Source organism: Jaculus jaculus, chromosome X (assembly GCF_020740685.1).
Source record: "Jaculus jaculus isolate mJacJac1 chromosome X, mJacJac1.mat.Y.cur, whole genome shotgun sequence".
Classification (NCBI taxonomy): Eukaryota; Metazoa; Chordata; class Mammalia; order Rodentia; family Dipodidae; genus Jaculus; species Jaculus jaculus.
The window spans coordinates 96,052,877-96,071,634 of record NC_059125.1 but is presented as its reverse complement, the minus strand read 5'-3'; the positions used below and the strand labels follow the sequence as shown (position 1 = coordinate 96,071,634).

Sequence of the window (18,758 nt, the reverse complement as noted above, 5' to 3'; positions counted from 1 at the left end):
AATACATGATGCATTAAGAGAGGTCACCAAGGGGTAGATTAAAAAAAAAAAAAAAAAAAAACTAGAGCCAGGCATGGTGGCACATGTCTTTAATCCCAACACTTTGGAGGCAGAGGTAAGAAGATCACCATGAGTTCAAGGCCACTCTGAGACTACACAGTGACTTTCAGGTCAGCCTAGATTAGAGATCCTACCTCAAAAAATTAAAAAAAAAAAAAAAACTAGAGGAAGCTATGGAAATGCTGTGGCTTAGATTCTAAATGTCTTCCAAATGCTTATGTGATAAAGGCTTGGTTCTCAGGTTAGGGCACTATGAAGGTGGTAGAAAATTTAGAGGGTCCATTGTCTTAGAATGTAGGTCACAGTTATGATGCTAATGTTCCTGAATGCTATAATGGGATCCTCAGCTTTCTCTTCTTGTTCTATTTCCTAGGCTCCATAAAATGAGAACTTCTCTCTGTATCACAGACTCACTATACCATATTCTGTCTTGCTACAGGGCCAAAGTGATGGAAACAGCCAGTCACTAGGAAATTATGAAAATACGTGAAACAGCATAATTTTCCCCTCCTTATAAGTTGACACTCTCAGGTATTTTGCACAATGGCAGAAAGCAGAGTAATAGGAAATGACAAAAAAACTTTGATGAGTGTTGAGGCATTATCCAACAATGAGGATTCCTCTGTATGCAACAGAGCATGTAAAGGGAAAATGGAAAATAAAATTTGAGTAGAGGCAGGTTAAGTAATTTTTCAAAAATGTCCTAAGAAAAAGTGGAGGGACAGATAAGCCACAGAAAATTTTGCAGTCTGAGTGGCATGAAGTAAGAACCTTGTCTCAGTTGTCTTTTGATTAATTCCTAGAATATCACCCCAAACATATCCTTGGTTACTGTGAATGTGATAAAGAACACTTGAACCCCAATATATAATGAGTAGTCAGCTTGGTCTCTTTTCCCTACTATATTGAGTTATTACTTATTTGTTTATTTATTTGCAAGCAAATAGAGAGAAGAGAGAGACAGAAAGAATGGGCATAACAGGGCTTCCATTCCCTGTAAACAAATTCCAGTTGCATGTGCCACATTGTGCTTCTGGCTTTATGTGGATATTGGGATCAAACACAAGTCGTTATGCTTTACAAGGAAGTGCCTTAACTGTTGATCTTCTCTCCAACCCCTTTAAAAACTATTTATTTATTTGTTTATTTTCCCCACTATTTTATGCATATAGATTCTTGTAAGCAAATCAATACAGCCTTACATATAGGAATCTTAAAGTAAATTAGAGGATAAAGTATTTGATTCAATATCCACTCCCCACTCCACAAACACATCCAGGAGAGGCTGTAACTGCACTGATTTGTGTCAACTATCCCAAAGTGAATCCATCAGTGTTTACAAGGGTATGGTATACCAGCACTTGGTAATCATTCAGCATATATCCAACACTGTGGTGAGTAAGAAGAAAAGCGACATGGAAAAGAATGGACAAGTGGCTCATAAGATTTCTTAAAGCCTTCTATCTTATTATTAGAGATGTTTTTTATAGATGCATCAAAAATCTGTTTCCAGGAATAGTACAATAATATACATGGTATTTCTGTGTTTGCAGAAACAAAAATTAGTGGTTAAAAGGCCATATATCAGGATTGAAATGGGATTTTGAAAGTCAGTAAGAATAAGTCATCCATTTCATGTCATCTTGTCCTGCCACCTGAAGCAATGTTTTTAACTGTACTTGCACATTACTTAGTTTCTGTAGGTCTACATGACCTTGAAAATACCATTGTTCATAGAAATGTACAGGGGTAGGAAAATCACTTGCTTCAGGTCCATCAAGGGTGTTAAGTGCTGCATGATTCTCATGAGCATGGGCATTGTAATAGGATTCAAGGCAAAGCTGAGGACACGGAGTTGTGCACAGTGGGTTAGGGTTGGAAGGAGAATAGAGTGTAGCATCTGTTAACAGACAATGATTTATCTCTAGATGTTGCAGGGTACCTGAGAGATTCTCCAGAAAAGTTTGCAAAAACTCAAAATCTTCCCAATAGATCAGGTTGTTACTGAGATTCAACAGTTTTAGATGTTTGGTCTGAGGGCTCTGGGAGAGAAATCTGAAGTCTCTGTGAGAAAGTTCACAGAGGGACAGGTACAAGAAATCCAAATTTGGTGGCAGTACTCTGTAGAGAGAAAACACAGAGGTATGTCTGAATAGTGAAAATTGGATGAGAAAAAGTATGCCTATGAATCTAAAATGAACTTTACATATATTATAAAAGTAGTCAAAATGGGTTTTAATTCAATTAATAGACTTGTGACTTGAAAAATGTTACTGCCTCACTCAAATATAGCTTTTCAACCTTGAGACTGTTTACAAAATATTATTAAGGAAGGTTATTGGAAACATTAACTAAAAAGTTAGCCCACATAATACTTCCACAGTTAATCATTGTGCATCTGCATCACCTAGTGTTTGCAGAGGCAGCAGAGAGAGCAACCAACTGAAAATACAGTTTGACCAGTCCCTAAATGACAATAACTTCATTCATGTCCTGAGCCTTGGGAATCACATGAGGACAATGATATGACATTCTTCATTATGGACATTAGCACATGAATATGTGTATCACTACTGCAGCATAAATTCTTTTTTTAAATCCCTCTGTTTTTTCCCTAGAATGCAGGTGAGTAATTTTTTAAGCAATATGTTTATGGAATTACAATAGTGTCTTACATAATTAGCTGGCTAGCTTGTTTTTGTGATTCTGTACTTCTTCTAAATATGGGGAGGGCACATTGGCTGGGCCATTTTTAAAATTCCAGCAATACCCATGTTAGCATGGAGATAGCAGTGCTTCAAGGAGCCAAAAAGTACCCAAGAATGGTTTCTCTCTTGTCTTAACAATGGTGTTCAGAAAACCCAAGTGCATTCCTGAAACTCTCACCTGAGAAGTGTTTCAAGATGATTTTTGGTACAGAATGAAGCCAAAGTGAATTTCTTGAGGTGGCCCATTCTCCCAAGATGCATTAAAAAAGTTCTGAAGATTTTCCCATTCAAAGATCTAAAAGTGATTTTAGACAGACTAAGGCTGTTTAGTTGGACAATTTGAGACAAAAGTGTGGTGACTTCACTCAGAGAAGCCTGACCAACTGCCAAGTGATCAATGCATGCCATGTCTAGAAATGTCAGAGTGCCTTTGCAGTCAGAAAATGTATCAATGTGAAAATCTCAACAGCAGAGGTGCAAGGAGCCCAAGCTCTGTTTGACTTTACTAATGAGCAAAGAAATAAATTCCCTTCCCCTCAAGGTACCATTTAGAGAAAAATCCACCAGTAATTCCATAGCTTTCTTGCTTGACTGAAAATCAGACTCTGAATGGACAATATTGCACTGTGCTTCTATTGTCAGGATAGAGTGCTCAGAGTAAGCACAAGAATGCAAACAGAGAGGAGATTTTTTACTGATTTCAGGGCATGTGATTCTGCAGTCAGTGTCCTGCCTTAAATCTAGGATCCGCAATTTAGGCTTCCTGTAGGGAATAGAAGAGGAAATACATCTTAATGTCAACCAGCAGTGTCTGTGATGACATTTAGAGAAATATTCCTTAATTCTTGGTCTATACACATTATACCACTCAAACACTCATTTTTCCATCTAAATTTAACACCATTAACTTTTTTTCACCCACCACACCCCAATCCTCAACAGTCTTAAGTCCCATGTACTTCTTCAATGTTATGAAGATTATGAAAATACATTAATAGTAACATCAATTGCTTATATTCAATAACCAACACTGTAAGTCATCAGTCTTTAGGTGACCCCCACATGTAAGCCAATGGCATCTTATATCTCTTCACCAGTCATCCCTATGTCTGAGAGAGTATAATTTTCTGCTTTCTTACCATATCTGTTTTATACATAGTCTTAACAAGAAGCAGAGTTCTGGGAAGGAAGGACCTGAAGACCATGAACCATGGCTTTCAAGAGTTCACTATGTGGCTCCTGGACACTTAATTTCCCAATATGAAGACAGAAGAAAGGCCAAGTCTTCACCATGGCTGCAAGTATTTTCATATGCCCACCCTTGAAGGCAGCATTAAACAATGGAACAAATAGCTCTGTTGGGATTTCTTCAAGGCCATGGATTGTTGTAAGTTCATTACACAGTACAATCTGTATTGAAAGCTCTAGAAGTGTGGATGGGTTCTTTCCGTCCATCGTCATAAACCTGAATCAGGGTAAGCAACATTTAGAAATCCTAACAAATTAGCTACAGTTTTTTGCCATAAATTTTAGCATTGCAGAAAATCTTTACAGAATAAAGCTGTAGTGTTGATTCGGCATTTAAAGGTACTCACTTATAAAACCTGATACCTTGGTTTCAATTCCCCGGTACTATAGAAAGCCATATGCACAAAGTGGCACATGTGTCTGGAGTTTATTTTCAGTGGTAGGAGCCCTTGACATGCTCATTTTCTTCTCTCTCTCTCTCTCTCTCTCTCTCTCAAAAACTAACACTCCAAGAGATACAAACAAGAAAAATAAAATATTAAAGTTGTCTCAAAATGACTTGCCAAATAGCAGGCAAGAGTACTTGTCATAGAAGTATGAGAGTTGGAGGTAGCCTGAGTTTCATGCCCAGAATCCATGTTAAAAGCTGGATCTGGGCATGCACATGTGTAATCACAGTCCTGTGGGGACAAGAGACTAGAGAATCTCTGGGGCTCTCTAGTCAGTGTGTCTGATTGAAAATGGAAGCTCTGTGTTCAAAGAAAGTCTCTATCTCAAGAAAATTATTTCAGAGGCTGGAGAGATGGCTTGCTGTTAAGGCTTTTGCTTGCAAAGCTGAAGGATCCCGGTTCAATTCTCCAGGACCCATGTAAGCCAGATGTACAAGGGGACACATGCACCTCAGTTCATTTGCAATGGCTGGAGGCCCTGGTGTGCGCTCTCTCTCTCTCTCTCTCTCTCTCTCTCTCGATCCCTCTTTCTCTCTCTTAAATGAATTTAAAAAAATAAAATATAACACAACAAAAGGTGCCTCCCGGGGACTCTGCTAGGACTGGAGAACTAAACCGGCCCCATGCTAGGGGAGGCTCCTTCCTCTTTAAAAAAATAAAGAAAGAAAGAAAAGAAAAGAATTTCAAAAAAGAGAGATGGAAACATTCTCTTCTGGTCTCAGCATGCATGCAAATGAGGTGTACACCTCAGTTTCAGCATGTGGATACACAGAACACACATACCACACCACCCTCACACACAAACACAGAGAGGGGGGAGGGGAAGAGAAAGAGAAAGAAACTACACCAAAATACTAGGTCCCATAGAAGCCCAAAATACAAAGAAAAAATGTGTCAACATAAAGCAAAGGGCACTACTTTATGGAATGTACTCCAAGCAAATTTCCAGTTTTAACTTTGTATATTCTTTCTCATATATGGAACTAAACAAAAGATAACCTGAAAATAGAGTAGTGATTCCTAAAAGATGAGAATGGTGGCACACTCCTTTAATCCCAGCACTTGGGAGGCAGAGGTAGGAGGGTCACCATGAGTTCAAGGCCACTCTGAGATTACATAGTGAATTCCAGGTCAGCCTAGGATTAAGTGAGACCCTACCTCAAAATACCAAACAAAACAAACAAACAAAAATGAATAGATATTCCTAGGGTGGAAGGGCTTCAGGGTGAAGAACGATAGTGGAAAATGCATAGTTACATATGATGAACTCTACTTTTAGGCTACATACAGGTATGGATAAACCAGAATGAATCTCATTAAGATGAATAATTGACATGTGTTAACAAAAAAGTGGTATCAAATATTGGATATGGGTGATTTAACATTGCAGTCATTGAAGCTGCAGTTCGATGCAGTTCCATAGCTTTGGCGAAGAGTAAAAGCAAAGTGGTTGGCAGAAGCAACTTTGGACACTTTTATAATGATTGGGAAAGAAACGAAAGTGGAAACATGTCATGAAAGAAACAGAAAATCCAAACACTCATAACTTTTCCGTCTATCGCCAGACCAAACAAAGTGGTTAAAAGGCCTGGGAAGGACTGACTGATAGAAAAATGGATGGATTATACCAGATGTTTAAACAATGCAGTATCATGCATATGATCAAAATGATCTATAATTCCAAGGACAAACAATTGTGAAACAAAATTTTTGTTGCTTATTTCTTACCTACTCTATGGGACTTTGTTTAAATAGCTTGTATATATTAAGACACATTAAGACATTGTCCTTAGATGGAGTAACTTGCTAAGATCACATCACAATAGCCCAGAGCAAAGAAGAACTACATTGTCTTGAGACTTAGGATTGTATTATCAAGAGATACATCGTTCAACCAGGCATGGCAATATGTTCCAAATTTTAAAATATGGGCTTCATTTATAGATTAAAGTGCAAGAGGGGTTAATTACATACCCTTTGTCAAAGACTGCTATTCTTTCAGCACCACAGAAGTCAAACTGTCTTGAAAAAGATTGTACAGTATCAGGAAGCTGGGGGATGATTGCACAAATTGTTACAATCACTAGGGAAGATTGTTCCACAATCTGTAGTTTATGTGACTTTACAGGACCATCATGTTCCTGGTGGAATATGTAAATATTCAGAGTTTAGTTCTAAAGATCAGCCATGGATGTGCCTGAAATTTGGTTCCATTGTAAGTACATAAAGAAATTCTAGTACACTTTGATTTTTCCCTGACGTTAGAAATATGTTGGGGTTGGGGGAGATGGATCAGTGGGTAAATTGCTTGACTCTCAAGCATGAGGACCTGAATTCAGATCTCCACTACTCATGTAAAAGAGAGGCCCTGTAATCCCAGGATTGAGGAAATGGAGACATAAGGATCCCTAGGGCTTGCTAGGTAACTGGCTGACTTCAGGAGCTTTAGGTCCAGCGTGAAACCTGGTCTGAAATAATACTATGGAAATTGACTGAGGAAGATACCCTACTTCTGATCTTCACACACACATTCACATATACACACATGTGAGCATCCATCCATCTACACAAATACACACAATCATGCACACAAAGCACACATACATATACATGGCTAAAAATTATTTTAGTTCTCCTTAAGCTAATGTATAAATTTAATTCAATTTATACAATACCTATAATCATTATATGGAGTTAGATATCATCACTCTAATGTTCTTTGCTAAAAGTATGTGCAAGGTAGCTAATAAATAAGTGAAAAGAGACACATATAAAAGAGGATTTATGATACTAGACAAGAATGCATAATATAAAGTTTCTGGGGCTCATAAGATAGTGCAGTCCATAAAGTGTTTTTTTGCAATCATACTAACCTAAAATCAATCTCCAGAAAACACCTCAATATGCCATGTATGGTTTCTTATACCTGTAATCCCAGTGTATGGGAGACAGACACAGGGAGATCCATGGTGCTTGCTGGTCAACCTGTCCTATTTGGTTATCTCCAGGCCCATGAAAATTCAAACTTCAGTTCACCACCTAGTCCATCTGGAAGATTTCATTATTTGAGGAATGTGGAAAGAAGTTCTCCAATGACATTGTCACTTTAAAAAAAGAGAAAAAAAAAACTCTATTAGCAGGGCATGGTGGTGCATGCCTTTAATCCCAGCAGTCAGGATGCAGAGGTAGGAGGATCACTGTGAGTTCGAGGCCACCCGAATCTACAGAGTGAATTCCAGGTCAGCCTGGGCTAGAGTGAGACCCTACCTCAACCCCCCCCCCAAAAAAAAACAAAAACCCACTATTTTTCTTTTTTGCCCATTGTGATTCCCTTTGTTCTTTCAAATATACTTTATTAACATTTTTTTTTTCTTTTTGGCTTTGTTTTTCGAGGTTGAGCCTCACTCTGATCCAGGCTGACCTGGAATTCACTATGTAGGCTCAGGGTAGCCTCAAACTCTCAGCGATCCACCTACCTCTGCTTCCAGAGTGCTGGGATTAAAGGAGGGCACCACCACGCCTGGCAATTTTAAACTTTATTTTGGTGTTTAAAGTTTCCAAATTTTGTTCAGAACATTGTCCATATTTTTTGAGAAAGCATTAGTCATTGGCTGACTGCTCACCAATTAGGCTTGTCTGGCTAGCCAGCGAGCCCCACAGATCCTTTTGTCTCTGCCTGCTCAGCATAGGGATTTTCTAGATATTGCAGGAGTTTTCATATATTCTCCAATGGTCTTCTGAATTTCCCTGACATCTTGGAATGTCATTCCTTTCAATTTTAACTTTATTAATTTATATTTTCCCTCTTTTCTATTAAGTTTGACTATAAGCTTATTGATTTAATTTATTTTTTCATGGAAGCAATTCTTTGCATTATTTATTATTGTATGCTCTGTTCTTTTGTCTTTGATTAATTTCTGCTTTATCTTTATTCTTTCCATCTACTGATTTAGGAATTTACTTGATCTGACTTTTCTAAGATGATGTTCATCATTGACTTGGCTCCTCCATGTTCTGTTAGTGCAATCAGTCCTATCTATAAACTTCTGTTTTGAAACTGTCATTGCTCTACTTCAAATGTTCTGGTAAATTGTTTCATTTTTCATTTGAGTCTGGGAGTTTTTTTTTTATTTCTTCCCTGATTTGTTCAGTGACCCAATGAATCTGTTCAATTTTCATACGTTTATTGAACTATTAATGGGTACATACTGGAGTAAAAATCTCTAGTCTATTATTTCATGGTAGTGTGAATAACTCTGAGTGGCAATTTTCCAAAGATTGAAGGAATTGCATTTGAATACTTTCACTTAAAAGTGGTAAATATTTGAGGAAATAGTCATTTTAAAGTGATTTAATTGTGACACAGTATGCAATCAGCTAGAACATCACATGGTATCAATTAATATTACTTTTCATATATGTTAAAAATCAATTAATTTGATAATTAAACCATCTAAAATCAGAGTGATCATAAAATGGTCAGGAAGATATTAGTAGAACTATTTAAAAGGAAATTATCAGTGAAGTGTATTCTTTTTGTTAAAATAGTGCCTATCAAGCTATCATTATCATAGTATAATGCTCTATTTTTTTGTATGGCATTCAAGGGATTTTTAACATAGCAAGCTGTGAAGTAATCAATGCATTATTCAAAGTTCAAGATATATACACATATTCAAACTTTCTCTTATAGACTTAAAGGCTGTCATTCCCTATCCACAGCCCATGAAAGCTGTTGATTTATTTTTTCCATATATAGGTTTTGCTTTTCCATAAAGTTAATTAAATGGCATCAAATTCTGTCATTTGTATTTGGCTTCTTTTAGTGAGTATAATATTAGATTCAAGTCATATCAATGCTTGTATATATTTTATTAAAGAGTAATGCTCCATTTCATACATATGCACATTTTAGTGTAAATGAATTACGGTAAGTAATTTCTGGAAGAAAAGCCTCAAATTTGGCTTAAGGTTCCAGTGATTAGAGTCCATCATGATAGGGAATGCATGGCATGAGCAGAAGGCTTGTGTCACATCATCACCTAAGCAAGGAGGAAGGAGACAGAGACTACATCAAACATTGCCTGGTTATAACACCTCAAGGACCACCATTATTGTGATTTAAACCACATAGGTGGCTTTATATGTAGCAATGCTAGCTGATGTCAATCATGGGTCTCAGCTAGCTATACACTAGTGATAGAGTTTGTTCTTTACTACAGATGATGGGACTTTTGACTACTGTCCAATTAACTGCCTGACTATCTGCCCCTTGAACTTCTCAGTGTATCTGCTTCTTGCATTTGTCCTTCACGTGACTGACTTCCCTAGTTGTTTCCCACATAGGAGTTGTGGAACTATGCCTGAAGTCCTGATTTTGTGATTTCAAACAGTAGGCCCTTTTCACACAAATGGAGTCTATGTCACAAAATTTTTCAACTTGACCTATGGCTTAAGAGCACTGTGGACCTGTAATATTGGTACAGGTGTCAGTCTCATCACCAGGGCCATTGGACTTATCTTTTTCATAAGGCTTTTCTCTTTCCCTCTGCCCTTCCATGAATGAAATGCTAGAGCTCTGTGCTGATTGCTCCTGTAGACTGCAAGGTATTTTTGTTTTTCCATTGTTTTTCAGCTGCACTGTCATCATATTTATGATTTCAAATACATTTCACTCTTTTTAATAGAATCTATGCTTTCTTAACACAAGTTTTCTTTTATATTTTATTTTTTGAGACAAGGTTTCACGTAACTCAAGCTGGCCTCAAACTTACTTTGTAGCCAAGGTTGACCTGAGCTTCTGATCCTCCTTCCTTCCCTTCTCAATGGCTAGGATTGTAGGCATGCATCACTATACTTTCCTTTACACTGACTTATTATTCACTGTGTGACATAGAGGCAGTTTCTACCCTATTACTCTGGAATTACTTATTTTCTTATAAGTATATTGAAATTATTCATCTGTGGAAAACATGTGTTTTTTATCCTTTGTTTGTTCCTATTCATGTGAGAAGAATGCCTATGACAGTATTTTGGAGATGCCTAAGTTTATGATAGCTGCTGACACTAGACAGACTAAATCCACAGAATACAGATAACTGTGGATATGAAAGGCAAACTACATTTGTGTTGCATATTTGAGATATTATGGTTACTTATAGAACCATAACTATACAAAATTTTATATCCTACCACATTTTCATTTACCATTTCTTTGCCCACTTTCCCCATATTTTCCCCTGTAGGGATAACACATTCTTCAGTTTCTGGTCTAATCTCTCCTCTATTTATTTTCCACAAAGTAGAATTCAAATCTTTTCATGTACTGTCTTCTTATATGAAGGATACCATTCTAATGATACCCATTTCTACTTTCTAATTTTCATTTAACAAATGTCTCCTATCTATCTCATAGAGATTTACATACATTTTTCTTTCTTACAATTCTACCAGACATATCTATGTGGATATGTGGATTTTCCATATTTTAATCATTCACAAACACACACACATAGATAGATAGATAGATAGATAGATAGATAGATAGATAGATAGATAGATAGATAGGTAGATAGAGTTTTATTTGAGTCCTTCATTTCAAAATTATAAATCATGTTTTAGTGAATATCCTTGCATATAGATATTTTGTATTAATGAAAATGTACAATCACTGCATATTCCTATCAGTAAGATTAGGAGTACTGGTTCAAAATTTAAGAGTATATATAGTTGGGTTAGGTACTTCCAATTTCTTTTCTGGAAGGGTTTCACTAGTTTACATTTATATTAGTAGTGCATGAGAGTGGTTGTTTTTATACTGTCTTGCTACCAAAACATGCTACTTTACTTTTTAAACTCTACCCTTTATGTCACCTAGTGCTGAGTGGAAACTCATTGCTGTTTTAATGTGCATGTGTATAGGTATCATGGAATCTTAGCTTTTATCATTTATTTCATCTTATTTTGTACATTTTTGTGAATTATTAGTTCATATTTTTCATCATTAAAAAAAATATTTTATTTTTATATACTTATTTATTTGACAGAGAAAGAGGGAGAAAGAGAGACAGAATGCACCAGGGACTTTAGCCACTGCAAAGGAACTCCAGATGCATGTACCCCCTTGTGCATCTGGCTAATGTGGGTCCTGGGGAATCGAACCTGGGTCCTTTGGCTTTACAAGGCAAAGGCCTTAACTGCTTAGCCTTCCCTCTAGCCCTTTTCCTCATTTTTATACCAACATTTTGGGGTGTGTCTCTCAATATTAGAAATCTATATATAATTAGCATCTCATCCACATGTCTGAGAAATGCCTGTGAATGCATCATCACAGGTTGTCAGTTAACCTGTTTCTTGATTTGTAGTATGGGAATTTTAATTTTTTATTAATTATGAACTTTATGAACAAATAACTTGTTATCTTCATATCTTGTGTTATCTTCATATCTCCTCTAGTGCTCAGCTACTTATTTTATCTATTGGTTTGTTTATTTATTTATTTATGAGAGAGAGAGAGAGAGAGAGAGAGAGAGAGAGAGAGAGAGAGAATGAGCACACCAGGGCCTCCAGAAGCTGCAAACTAAATTCAGATGCAGTGCCACCTGGTGTATCTGGCTTATGTGGGTCCTGAGGAATCAAACCTGGTGGGTCCTTTGGCTTTGCAGACAAGTGCCTTAACCTCCAATGAATGTCTCCAACCCCTTATCTCCTTTTTAATCAGTCCAGTACCCTGGCCCATGAAATAGTGCTGCCCATAGTTAGGTAGTTCTTCTCACCCCAGTTAAGGCTACTCTTACCATCTTCATTCACTTAATCAAGATAATCCTTTACAGGCATGTTCACAGGCTCCTTTCCTAGGCGATTCTAAGTCATGTCAATTTGACAATCAGTATTAACCATCACAATCATTAAGTTGTATAACTCCATGATTGTTGCTGGCCTGTTTGAAATTGAGGTCATTTTATATAGTAGCTTAGGAGAAACTGACATTTTTAAAAGTTTACCTGTTCAGGGGAAAATAAAATGTGAATCTTAAATGGAATGTTCTATAATTGTTAAAGTAGATTTCAGGCAAATCCAAAATAGATCTTTTCAACTAACAGTGTAAATATTCACACATCCACTTAGGAATATATTGACCTTGGAAACTGGTTTAAATTGCAAGTGTGGGAGAGATTGCTTTAGTGTTTGGAACACTTTGTGAAACCACTCCCTTGCTTCCTGAGATGTACAGTCCCCTTCTGACAAGACAGTTTCACGTTTATTACACACACAAAGTATCACAGTTCTTGAAAAATGGAATGTTAATAACCCTGTCTAGAACTTTGAGCAAGAAAACTATCCCATCTTTAAAAACTTGGAGCATTTTGTCAGAATTGCTCTAATGTTGTGTATCCTCAGATTGTAGCATTTAGAAACACCAAGAACATGTAATTCTTCAGTCTTCATTGAGGTAGTTTTATCTTAGCTGTCAAGTTAATCTACACAGAGACAATGGCTTAACGTGTACCAGCTGCTAAAACAAAGTACCATAAGCAGGGATATAATAGGCAACATAGATTTTATTTTCTGATTTTAAAATATGATAGTGTGGAATTATACTTAAGTTTGCTCATTTATATGATACTGATTTTTTAATATCTAATAGAGTTATGATATTTTTGTCCTGGCCTTTTAGCAATTTTGTTTGTTCTGATAGTAGTGGGGAAAATTATGAGTGCTATGATTCTGTGTTTATTCTATATGTCTTACCTGACTTTCAGTTCCCCCAATGTGTTTCTTTTCCCATCATCATCACATACATAATTATCTTTCCTATTTAGAAAGAAAAATATGTTAGAATGACATATATAATTCAGATAGAGTATTTCCTTTATAGCATAATATTTTAAGGATTAGAGGAAAATAGAAAATTAATGGTTTATTGCTATTTTTCTTATTGTTTTACATACTATGAAATATATTGTTTATTGTCTTATGAAATGATAATGCACAGAATTTCAATGAATTATTAAAATATCAATGTAATGATCAATTGATTCTTGTTGGGTCCATGTTAACATTGTATTACTTTTGTCATTTTGAGTTAAATAAAATTTTATTAAAAGTTTTTAAAAAGCTAACCTTACCTGTTTCATGATGATTTTATTTTAGATCTTACATTTTGTATTGTGACTCTTACTTTATGCTGTTTACATAACCTGGCCCCCCTTGCTCTCTGAAGCATGGTTTGGATCAATGTGCAACCGGACTATATTTGGGGCAAGAGGTACCTGGGACGTAATTGGAGTGCTTCCTCGGCTACCTCCATCTTCCATGGTTTGTAAATGGCCCCATATCCTGATATAAAATCTGGAACACTCCATAAAGACATACTTAATACCATTGTAGTTGTACTGACAATGTGAATGATATTCTTATAAATTTCTATAACCAGGTGGCTCCCAATTCTTTAGTTTCAGGAGATTTGAAAAATAACCTAAGTGACTTTTGAATTGGGTGATGATCAAAATAATTTAAGTATATTATATACAAAATCTGGATTCTAATCTATAATGAAGATCCTCTTTTGCCATTTTTAAGGCAATAGAGAATGATGTCTATGAATTTTGTCTCCCTCACGAGGCCTGATTTTGTATTGCTTAATTTTAAAGCATACTCCAGTAACAAATAAGAGCAGCTATACTTCCTTCAGTACAGTAATGAGAAAGAAAGTTTCAAGGATAATGTGGATTTAGAGCTTGATACTCACCTAAACTGCAGTGATCTATAAAGCATAATTACTACCTTGTGGAGGATGGTAGGAAAATAAACCATACAGTCATAATGTGAGTTGAATCCGTCAGACAAATAAGGTAGAATAAATTCCATAGAAGGCCAGCCATCTGCAGGTGTTGTGCCAAGACCCCTGACCAGGTGCCAAGACCCCAGTTATCCAGGAGTCACCCATAGAGCCACCAAAAAAGCCAAGAAACTTGAATGTAAAGGCAACAGGTTTCTTTATTGCAAGCCAAGGCCTGGGCTCCATCCACACAGTCAGGCACAGCGGTAGTGAGGGAGAGAGCCCCTTCCTTCAGGGGAAAGGGGCTTATATACGGATTTGAATAAAGAAGTAGGGGATGGGCATATGATTGGCTAAACAAGCAGTGGTACATTGAAATTATAGGTTTATTTAAGTAAGTGGTTGGAGGCTGGAGGCCCCCCACAGTGGATTGTTTCTGGAATGTCCTTGAAGTGGAGATTCCTCAGTTTCTTATCTAAGCAGGTGGTCAGAGCCCCCCCCCCCCCCCCCCGCAGTGGAGTGTTACTTTAGGGGGAAAGGCAGCAATTGAGCAAGCAAGCAAAGTTTACATTACCCGGCTAGTTCTCTATCTAAGTCAAGCCTGGGCCTTTTACTTAAAATGGTTGTCTGATTTAAAATGGCAGCATCAGCACCACTGTCCAGCCACTAAGCGTGGTCACAGAAACCAGATGCAGCACATTACTTCTCCTTGGTCTCTCACAGGGAGGGAAACTGGATGCATAAACTTACATATTTGAACAAAAGAAGAAACACTGTACAAATAGGTTAGAATAAATTAGCTGAATATTTTAATGAATAGTTAACCTATCAGGTAACAATACCATGACAGTATAAGACCCCTGAGAGCTTCAGACACAGGGCTGTTCACACTTATTTTCAGGCTTTTCTCTAAAGATCCATGCTAGAATCTTAAAAGATGAAAAAGGGATAGAATGGGAGATAAAAGAGAACTTGGTTGTTGCAAGTCTGGAAGAAGGAATAACTCACTGCTACAACAAAACTGAATTGTCCTATCAGCTTCTACACTAACTAATCTATTAGCTTCTGTGATAGAAATCCAAAATATTCAGTGATTTTTATTATCCACAAGTCTGACAAATATGTATTGTATGGTAAAGTTAGAAAATATTCTACCATGAGGAGAGGAACTTGAAAGATCTATGGGTACATATCCATTAGCAGTAGCATTAGCAGTCTCTTACACACTGAAGAGGCAATGTCAGCCAACTCTCCTGTACACAATCACAAGGAAAAGGTAAAATATTGCTGCTTCATGGAAATAAGGCAAATAATTTGAGAAGACTCATACCCACAGATGCCTATACACATAAAAGGGCTCAAGATTGAGCTGTAAGCAGGAGAGTGAAAAAAATCCTGTTCATTAATATTAGGCTATCAAATGCTCTACAGAAATAAAGATATTTACAAATGCAACAGGTATTGACATGAGGAAATAGACCCTCTTTGTAGGAAAGAAACACAAAGATGAAAGTAATAGATATACCAGGAATATTTAAGGGAATGATTTAGGCTGAGCATGGTGGCGTAGGGCTCTAATCCTAACACTTGGTAGGCTGATTCAGAACAATTTGAGTCTGGAGTTATTTTACCATGAGTCTAAAATATAAGTATGTTTTCTTCACTTGACTTTTTTCAGGTTATTTTTCCCTTGGTAACTTATCTTATAAGATTTAGATTGGATTAGACTTCCTGTTAAGATGGAGGCGTAGTACCACGGCAAAGCAGCCTAGGGGGGAAAAAGACCAAAAAAACTCAGCGAAATACACACTTTTACTAAAAAGTGAGGTGTATAGGAAATTGAAATGGCAGGGGAGAAGTAGAAGAGTTCCAGAGCATCCAGAGCCCTCACAGGCCAGCAAAAGCAGCCAGGCAGGTGGCAGCGTACCACAAAGCTGCCAGTCTCAGCTCGATCCACAGGAAAAGCCAGGTGAGGGGAGCTTCCACTCACACCAGAGCTCTCCGCAACTCAAGAAACGTGAAGGGAGAGCAGCAGTGAACAACGGAGGAGCAGACCACGAGGTAGAAGAACACATGGAACAGCGAGAGAACTACAGCAGCTGTGGCTCCCTCCCCTCCCCCACTGCCTGAGCCCAGCTCCAGCAAACAGAGCAGCAGTCCTGGAACCTGGACAACTTGAGCCGACAGTAGGACCCAAGCAGGAGCAGGGTCCGGCAGCAACAACAGAGGCTCCGGCACCAGCAATAGCGGCCCACTAGTGGCAGATCCAGTAGTGGCAGCTTCAGAGGCAGAAGCAGCAGCAGATCCAGCAGTGGCAGCTTCAGCAGCAGCAGCGGCAGATCCAGAAGCCGCAGCTTCAGAGGCAGCAGTGGAAGATCCAGCAGCGGCATCTTCAGAGGCAGCAGCGGCAGATCTAGCAGGGGCAGCTTCAGAGGCAGCAGTACCAGAACCAGCAGTGGAAGCTACAGCAGCAGCAGCAGCTTCAGAAGCAGCGGTGACAGACCAGCACCAGCAGCTTCAGCAGCAGCAGTAGCGGTTCCAGCAGCAGGGTGCCGATCTGCAGGGCCACAGTTGCCAGCCTCGGTTTTCCCCACAGGAAAAGCCAGTGCCCAGCTCCAGAAATCAGGACAGCAGCCCAATCATCAAAAGGTAACTGGGATTGATTGCACCAGGGAAGGGTCTCACTTGGTCACAAGCTGACTAGGATCCCTCAACAGACCAGAAATCTTAACCTCTTTGTTGATAAAGGATCTGGTTGTTATAATAACTACTCTTGCATAAATAAGCAGTGCTGATTTTGATTGAATGTGTACAGTGTTTAGTTCAATTTTAGAATCTACGTGTATTTTATTCCACTCAGCCTACTTGAATACTCTCATACCAGGGAAACTCAACCCCTAGGAACAACTTTGTAGAAACTCAGAGAGCCTTAAGAGCAACACCTAACACCTCACTCTCATCAATTTACAGATCATCCTGGGAAAAAATAAACAGAGAGGCATCTGGACTAAATGAGGTCATAGAAGGAATGGACCTAACAGATATATACAGGACATTTCATCCAAATGCTGCAGAATATACATTCTTTTCAGCAGCACATGGAACATTCTCTAAAATAGACCATATATTAGGACACAAAGCAAATCTTAACAAATTTAGGAAAACTGAAATAATTCCTTGCATTTTGGCTGACCACAATGGAATTAAACTACAAATCAGTAGCAAGAAATGCTATAGAGCATACACAAAATCATGGAAACTAAACAATACACTACTAAATGATGAATGGGTCAATGAAGAAATCAAGAAGGAAGTCAAAAAATTATAGAGTCAAATGATAATGAGAACACAACATACCAAATTCTCTGGGACACAATGAAGGCAGTTCTAAGAGGTAAATTTATAGCCTTAAGTGCCTATATTAAGAAACCAGAAAGGTCTCATAAAAACGACCTAATGCTTCACCTTAAAGGCTTCGGAAAAAGAAGAACAAGGCAAACCAAAAATCAGTAGACAGGAATAAGTAATAAAGATTATGGCAGAAATTAATGAAATAGAAACAAACAAACAATAAAAAATAATCCAAAGAATTAATGAAACAAAGAGTTGGTTCTTTGAAAGGATAAACAAGATTGATAAACCCTTAGCAATTCTGACCAACAGAAAGGGAGTAGAGACACAAATTAATAAAATCAGAGATGAAAAAGGTAACATCACAAGAGATTCCAGAGAAATTCAAAAAATCATAGGGACTTACTATAAAAAACATATACTCCACAAAGTATGAAAATCTGAAAGAAATGGATGATTTCCTTGACTTATATGACCTACCTAAATTATATCAAGATGAGATTAATCACTTAAATAGACCTATAACAAGCATGGAGATCTGAACAGTTATCAATAATCTCCCAACTAAAAAACGCCCAGGCCCAGATGGATTCACTGCTGAATTTTACCAAACCTTCAAGGAAGAGCTAACACCATTGTTTCTTAAGCTTTTCCAGGAAATATAAAAAGAAGGAATTCTACCAAACTCCTTCTATGAAGCCAGCATCACCCTGATACCAAAACCAGGCAAAGATAGAACAAAAAAAGAAAATTACAGACCAATCTCCCTCATGAACATAGATGCAAAAATTCTCAACAAAATATTGGCAAACAGAATACAAGAATATATCAAAAAGATCATTCACCCTGACCAAGTAGGCATTATCCCAGAGATGCGGGGACGGTTCAATATGCAAATCTGTAAAACCCTATGGAAAAATACCAGGAGGCAAAAACAGCTCCCAGATGCAGACAGGCAAACAATCTTGTGACCATAGCATGACCATTGACCCTGCCTAATGTACTATAGATAACCCTGACAGGATGTTTCCGAGAAGAAAACAAAAAAAATCCCCTCCGCAGTCCCTGGAACCCTGCTGTATCCCCACCGACCCCAAGTCTATTAATAAGTAACCGGTGCTGGGACTGTAACCATGCTTCTGCTCCTGTAAACCTGTGTAA

At 37.7% G+C, this 18,758-nt stretch overlaps 1 pseudogene; it reads right to left on the bottom strand.

Moving 5' to 3' along the window:
* Window positions 1-1,670: 1,670 nt before the first annotated feature.
* On the bottom strand, window positions 1,671-4,226 carry LOC101616318 (annotated as a pseudogene).
* Window positions 4,227-18,758: the final 14,532 nt, after the last annotated feature.